General features: G+C 39.7%; 1 long non-coding RNA gene across 1 annotated transcript; it reads left to right on the top strand.

The window, feature by feature from the left end:
* Positions 1 to 3952: 3952 nt before the first annotated feature.
* LOC148126294 (uncharacterized) lies at positions 3953 to 7830 on the top strand. The gene is made up of 2 exons (XR_015743071.1): positions 3953 to 4051; positions 7675 to 7830. It is a non-coding gene; the product is annotated as an uncharacterized LOC148126294 (long non-coding RNA).
* Positions 7831 to 8364: the final 534 nt, after the last annotated feature.

The following is an 8364-nucleotide window of genomic DNA, read 5'->3' as shown; positions in this document are numbered from 1 at the left end:
ATTAATGAAGTTCAGTATTCTTATCTGTTATTTTAGTTAATACTAAATTCATAGCTGGTATACTCATTAGTAAAAGTAAAAAAAAATAATTGATCAAACTTCTGAGACCTCTGAAAATTCCTATCATGATCTCATTATGAATTTTAGATGATTGCAAATTTGATGGCCAACATTTTATTTGTGCTAATGCTTTTGGAAAACCTGAAAGACCAGGTTAAGGACAGATACATCATAATGGAGAAAATCTATCTATGTGATTACTAAAAGTTGACAATGACTTGATATACATAATGAATCACATAATGACATAATGACATAATGAATCAATCAATCAATCAAATAAGAATTATCTCAGAATTGCTGTTCTAAAAAGCAAATATTGATAAAAAATAAATATGGAACAAACAATTACAAAACATATGCAAAAGTAAGAAAGTTCATGCTTCTCTTTAAAAAGATGTATAACATTTGATTGGGTTTGCCTATTTCCAATAAAATGGTCTTATTTTATGGTTTTATTAAGATTTATTCACTTTTTGCTTGACAGATAGCAATTAATGATTAAAAGAAGTATATTGATTTCTTGTTCAACACTGATCTCAAAGAAATCCTTTGTTCTATTCCTGGAGGGGTCAGTTATATTGATTTACTACTTTAGGGAGTTAAAGTATTGTAAAACTCCTGCACTAAGCCAAAACCAAATTCCATTATGGTTTGTGGCATCTTCCCAATTGATTTTAAGGTAACTTACTGGGACATTTAAATATTTGTGCAATGGGGGATATATTACAAATCTGGCACCCTCCTGAGTAAAATAATTGTATGACATAAAGAAAAAAACCTAAAGAATCATCTTATTTCATCCCCAATCTATACCTGAAGTAACATAAAATCATTTTATTTTATCTGTTTACAACCCACCTTTATTATTTTCACAAATAACTCAAGGAGGTAAACATATCCAAAATACCTTCCTCCTATTTTCCTCACAACAATCCTGTGAGGCGGGTTGGGCAGAGAGAGAGTGACTGGCCCAAAGTCACCCAGCTGATGTTTTTTTTTTTAATATTTTTTTTATTTTTTAACAACAAACATAAACAAACATAAACATAAACACAAAACATAAAACCTTCTTTCCATTGTACAGTGTGTCAGTCGGTATAAATCTTCTTGTGCACAATATCAACAGTCCTTCCCTTCTAACTTCATTATTAACATTTATTTTACATTAATATGCATATTATATTATATTGTTATTAACTACTACCCAGCTGATTTTCATGGCTTAGGTGGGACTAGAACTCATGTTTCCCTGCTTTCTAGCTTGATGCCTAACCACTAGATCAAACCAGCTCTAAAGCAGGGTTTTCAAACTGGCAGCCTGTGGGCCGGATGCATCACGTACAGGCCATGCCCCCCCAGCTCCGTGAAGGGAAAAAACATCGTGAAACGTCATTTTACAGCAACATGAAAGCAATAGCACTTAGATTTATATACTGCTTCACAGTGCTTTGCAGCTCTCTCTAAGCAGTTTACAGAGTCAGCATATTGCCCCCAACAATCTGGGTCCTCATTTTACTGACCTCAGAAGGACGGAAGGGCCAGTCAATCTTGAGCCTGGTAAGATTCAAACTGCCAAACTGTAGGCAGCTGGCAGAAGTACCCTGCAGTATTGCACTCAAACCACTGCACCATCATGGTTCATATGCTGAAAGTTTGACAACCATGCTCTAAAGTCATCCTTTGCAATTGGAGAGTTCAAGTCCTCTTGTCCATTTTAGGAGTACAACAAACGATAGCCACTTTGCTATATATGCTGTTTAGTCAGTATCACATTCATGGGATCCCTGGAAGGAGCAATCAGCCTAGCTGTCAAGTGGTGCTCCATTCAAAATTCAAGAAAGAAATACTTAGACTCCTTGGATTAGAGAAAAGATATCTTTTACTGAAAATGAAGTGGTAGCAACCATAGAATTCTGAAGCTGAGGAATTAGGCGCGCAAATCACATATACAAAGTGATGGAATTGTTCCCACCCCCAATAGTTCAAATGATTCTTCCAATTGAAAGTTGTGTATATGATCATGTGGACATCTTCAGGTGGTGATGAGGCCTCTGTCCATTGACCTTGGCATATTTTGATAAAGTTTTGCAGTTGCACAGAAGAAAGAAAGCTAAGCAAGAAATAGCAAGAATTTATACTCCCTCCTCCTCATTTTACACAACACTAGAATGTAACACCTCCAGCTCGCTTCCCAGACTTTACCCCCTCCTCCCCCCGTTACTTATGGCAGCCAAAAGATGCAAAGCAATAGTAGAAGATCTTGAAGGCTGACATTAGCACTGTAATACAAACCTATGGCACACGTGCCACAGGTGGCAAGCAGAGCCATTTGTGCTGGCACGTGAGCCACAGGCAAACTTACCTCACTGCACATGCAGGCGCCTCCCAGCTGATTTTTGGTCTGTTTGAGGCCTTTTTCAGCCTCCCAAAGGCTTGAGGAAAGCCTTTGCAGGCCGAAAAATAGGCCCATTTTATCACTTCCTGTATTTCCAGAAATACCAGAAGTGATAAAACGGGCCAATTTTTCAGCCTACAAAGGCTGCAGAAGTTTTCCTCAAGCCTCTGGGAGGCCGAAAAAGGCCTCAAACAGGCCAAAAATCAGCTGGAAAGTGCAGTGCAGGTAAGGGGGTGGCATGTGGGAGGGCACGTGCATTGCCTTCTGAGTGCTGGCACACGAGCGGACACGCGCAAGCACACACACAATTTTTGGCACAGGAGCCCAAAAATGTTACTCACCACTGGCCTAGCATATACTCATTTAGACTAATGAGCATCTGTCCTCTGTCCCCGGGTTCCTCTCTGCACTATCTTCCACGACTATTCTATTTTAGGTAATGGGAAAATCCATCCTTCCCACCTGGGCTTTTCTCCTGTACTTGGCACAGCTCGAACTGTGCTCTCTTTTAAGGCACCTATGCCAAACACTAGCATAAAACCAAAGCAAGTTTTGACAGGCAAAACTTGTCTAAGCCTACCTCAAAGAGAGTACTGAATCTTGCTGGCTGACTGTGTTGGAGAGAGGGAAAATAAACCCCTAGGAACTGAGCTTGAAGTATCCTGTAACTAAGGGAACACCTGTGACAGGCTAAAGACCAGTAATGAAGGCAATAAACTTAATTTTTATAGTTCTCTGCAAGGACTGGTGGATAGAATTTTAATTCAAGTGTAAGGAAGCACCTAAGCATCACAACTGGTAACCATTGATAGTAAGTAGCTGCCACTGAAAATGGTATCCTTCATTTATGGTAAAGAGCAATTGGACCTGTAAAATGCCCTTTAGGAATTCCCATATGGGAAGCTCATAGCAATCATCAGAAATAAAGATGATGGCGAACTTCCGGTTTGAAGGGCTTCAGCAACAGACAGGAATCCACGATCGTGCACAGTTTCTGCCTGGGCTCGCCGCTGGAGCACCCCAAGCCAGCTAGTTTTGGGGCTAAGCCACCCAGAAATAAAGATGATGGCAAGAGATGGTGGCAGCTAGGGACAAAAAAAAAGCACATTGGACACTCAAGGAATTGACTCTCATTTTTCCCTTAATGTCATAATAAGCCTATTCACATTTTAACTCTTATAATTGGTTATTATGTCACTTACACAGAGTGGTATAGTTGTTACAATAGTTTTAGTATCTCCTGCTCAAGTAATTTTGTTTATGGAATGTCCTGGAGGAATAAGAGCAATTTGCACTGATTATGAGTCACAGTTTGGAGGCCAGAGAAGGCTCTTATGTATCATTCATGAGGGACTACTGAATTACCAAACTGATAGATTCAAAACGGACTATTGTTGTATAACAATGTGAGACAGTTCACCTCACAAAAAGGATATTGTTCCAGTTTGCATTGTAACATAATCTATGAAGTGTTTGCTTAAACCAGGCTGAAGATCCATCTTCCAGTACATTGCTCAGCGCAATCAGACCTCTTGAAGAACTTCGAAGTCGAGAATAAAGGCATTTTCTCCCACCATGTGCCCTCATTCACAGGTACACTACCGTCTGAACATAGATGATCCATTTAGTTATTATAGCTAGTTGATCTCTCAACAAATATGAATAGATAACAGATCTCTGAACCATTATGCATTTTTCAAAGAACTCAGCAGACCTTAGCCAATAAAGTCAAAATGAGACTTTGTTGTACAATTATTGTGCCCCAATGAAAGAATTCAAATAGGGCAGCCGGAATTACATCATTTTCTCTTATAAACTTTCCCATATTTTACCATCTATTTCTACTGGAAAAGAAGAAAAAGAATAGCTTTTCATAATACTTTTTTACTAGTAGCACTAAAAAGTCCTGTATCTGGAAATACTTTCAGACATCTTTCCTTCCTTCTCCTGATAAATAGAAATAAATACTGGGTTATTTTTAAGTCTTGAACAAATGGACCAACGAATTCCTTATTGATTTTATTACAAATTTACATTCATTTTGTGGGTTTTTTTTTATTTTCCTCATTGGGCAAAGCTTTTCTAAAAAACTAACTTCTTTTTTCTTGGCAGCTATTTAGCTAAACTAGCATTTATTCAGCTTGTTCATAGTTTGGTTATTTGAATCAGAATAGAAATGGAAGGGACCTCCAGCCCTAGGCTCAAGGAGAAGATCCTATATCATTTCAGACAAGTGACTGCCCAGTTTTTTCTTAAAAACCTCCAGTGAGGAAGCACCCACAGGGTCTGAAGGCAAGCTGCTCCACTGGTAAATTCCCCTCACTGTTAGAAAGTTTCTCCGGGCTGCTTCTCTCCTTGATTAGTTTTCATGTTTCTTGTCCTGCCCTCTGGTGCTTTGAAAAATAAATTGACCCTCTCCTCTTTGTGGCAGTCTTTCAAATACTGGAATACTGCTGTCATGTTCCCCCTAATCCTTCTTTTCTTTAGCCCAGCCAAACCCAAATCCTGCAACTGTTCTTCATGTTTTAGTCTCCAGGCCTTTAATCATCTTAATTGCACTTCTTTGCACTTTTTCCAGAATCTCAACATCTTTTTTCTAATGTGGTGACAAAAAGTGGATGCAGTAGTCCAATGTGGTCTTACTAAGCCTGTATGAAACTGTGCTTCACATGGTCTTTGATTCTGTGCCTCTGTTTATACAACCAGTTGTATTAGCAGTTGCACACTGCTGATTCATGTTTAAGTGATCGTCTGCTAGGACTATTAACTCAATAGTAACACACAGCATCTATAGAGCATCACCCAGCCATTACAATGGTATAAACATTATCATTACTTTAGCACAAATTGGTTGGATGATTCTAGAACATGGGTGTCAAACTCACGGCATCACGTTCAGAGGTGGTATTCAACCGGTTCGCACCTACTCGGGCAAACCGGTAGCGGTTATTTGGCAGGGGGTTGCCGAACTGGTGGCAACCCTTGGCTGGCCACGCCCCCAACCCAGTTGCCCGATCGCTCACTTGCAAGAGCTCTCCTAGCTTTCTGTTCCCCATGTCCTCTTTCTCCCCGGGGGAAAGGAAGAAAGGCATGGACGCTGCAAGTATCGCTTTGCTTGTGTGAGTAAAGTGCCTGGAGTGAGAAGGAGTGCGGTCTGAGAGAGGGGGTGGGGGAATCCACTCCAGCCTTGGAGAAATTTAAAGGAGCTGCTTCCAAAATGCTTGTCTGTTAAGTGCTCTGTGTGTGTGTATGAGAGAGAGAGAGAGAGAGAGAGAAGAGAAGGAAGGGAGAGAAAGAAAGAAAAAAATAGGGAGAGAGAGAGATAAAACTCTGTGCTATTATTTTTAATTGTTCCATTATTTATCATGTGTCAATATTTTACACTGTCCCTACACCTAGAGTGATTTTTCTGCCTTTCTTTTGCCCAAGGCTACCACATATTTTTCAGGGTTTATATGCATTCAATGTCAATAGTCCAGAGCATAAAATACACATGTGTTTAACAAGAGTTGAAAGGGACCTTGGAGGTCTTCTAGTCCAACCCCCAGCTCAGGCAAGAAAACTGAGGATGCCAAACTCCGAGTAGAAATCCTGGGAAAGGTGTCAAAATAATACTTAGAAGGGACCTTGGGGTGAACCCTATACCATTTCAGAGAAATGGCTGTCCAGTCTTTTCTTAAAAACTTCCAGTGATTGAGCACCCAGAACTTCTGGAGACAGGCAGTTCCACTGGTTAATTGTTCTCACTGTTAGGAAGTTTCTCCTTAGTTTTAGGTTGCTTCTCTCTGTTCAGTTTCCATCCATTGCTTCTTCTTTGCATTCTGCTTCTTTGGAAAATACATCCCCCCGTTTTCTTTGTGGCAGCCCCTTAAAAGCCTGTTGCCTATCACACTCTTGAGTAAAACATGTAAGCCATTTTCTCCTTTCAATGGTCCATGAAAGTACATCTATAGTATGCAGATAATAAAGTCAAAAAAGGTGAACACCATTTTTACAGAACTATAGATAAGTTGAGGCTGGGTGACAAGGAATGGCTGAGAGGGGAGGGGCCAGGTGAGGCACTCCTTGATGTGAGTGACATTGAGTTGGCCACACCCAGCCAGTTACATGACCACAAGCATATGCCCACTCAGTCACATGATCACCAAGCACGCCCACCCAGTCACATGACTATTAAGCCACACCCATCCAGTCACATGACTACCAAGTTACACCCACCAACTAAGCCACGCCCACAGAACCGGTAGTAAAAAAAATTGAATTCCACCACTGATCACGTTGCAATCATGTGATATATCTGGCTGAGCGTGGCCTGCATGTGGTGCATCCAGCCCGTGGACCACCAGTTTGACACCCCTGTTCTAGAAGATGCTACAAGTTCCCACTGAAGAAATGATGTCTTTCTAATAAGCAGAATATATGCTAGGGCTAGGCTACTGTGTGAAGATATAGGAAGACCCTTAAATCCAGCAGCACCTAAAGCAGCTGCAAACAGTGAATCAACGTAGGCAACTCCATTTGGGTGAGCAGAGGGTGCATATGCCCGCTGCTCACAGAGAACCATCTTCCTTCCTCCCTCCCAGCCCCAGGCAGGTCTGCAAATGTTGAGGAACTCTGCCATAAAATAATCCTGGCCATAACACTGTATTAAAAGTTCTTCTTTGTCATCTTGTCAATTCAACAACACTTCAACTTTTTTTCTCTTTTGGCTACTTTCAAATTTGGGACTATAAATCCATTTTACTGTGGTCTTTGATTCAGAGAACAATAGCATGACTCCAGGACGATATTTCCATAACATTCAGTTAGTGTAATTCTGTCAGTGAATGTGTTCTTCCTGTCATTTTAGTTTATTAAACTCAGTAGTTTCTTTCAGACACAGAACAACGTGGCAGTAAATTACCATTTATTATCAATAACATAAATGCCTACACTTGGAAGGAGATATTTGCCAGACTACCATCAGATATAGTTACTCAGTCTTGTTAATGGTTCTTTCCTTGCTTTCTTTTCCCCCTTTTTCCTTTCCGTTTAAAAGGTCTTTATGTAACAGGTTTACTATCAGCATCATTTTTCCTCCATGCTAGTTAATTACTATCAGTTATTATGATAACACTGACAGAGATAATAATGTACAATTCTCTCTAAATACAGATTTATGAGATGAAGTGGACTGATAGGAGAATCATTATTGACTGGAATTTCCTCTATTACAGTTATCAGGCTGCCCCCAACTTTTCCTGCACGCTGCTACTTCAACAGTGCTATTATAATACCGAATAGAAGCTCTGGTGCAATCTTTGGTGCCATCTGCAGTATGTTGTCTGGAATGTCAAACTTTCCTCAAAACTGCTACAAATAAAAATCCATTGATAAAATGTTCTTTGTGTTTTCTTTATCTGTTTTATTTGTCTCCCATCAAAAGCATTAAAACAAACAAGAGTTTACAATTTCAATTTCTGAATCCAGGCTTCTATTTACTTATAATTTTTCCATCTTGAAACAGACATGTAGAACTTGCAAATGGTTTAATGAAATATCCCATGAGTGCTTTTAAGTATTGAGAAGCTACATCATTGTTTTCTTGCCATTATGATTTTTTATAGATGCCACTGCCTGTGGGAAACCATAGAGCAATAGCCTAGTTATCAAATTAGCCCCTCACATCACTTTCTGAATGTGGCCAATAGCAAGGAACAGACACACTTTTAAACAGTGTTCCTGAGTCCTATCTGCCAGACATCCCAAAAACAAACCATTATGGTATCAAAGCATGCTGAACGGTCCTGGAAAACTAGTAAGGTACATTGTTCTGTATTTTTTTTAATATGAATAATTGTTGCTTCTGATTGGAAACTGGAATGTCAAAGAAATAATCTTGAGAAGAAAAACAAAGTTGTATTGCA

This window comes from Pseudonaja textilis, chromosome 3 (genome assembly GCF_049901715.1).
Source record: "Pseudonaja textilis isolate UNSWEBS1 chromosome 3, rPseTex1.2, whole genome shotgun sequence".
In the NCBI taxonomy this organism is placed as follows: Eukaryota; Metazoa; Chordata; class Lepidosauria; order Squamata; family Elapidae; genus Pseudonaja; species Pseudonaja textilis.
This window is presented reverse-complemented; position numbering and strand designations above follow the sequence as displayed.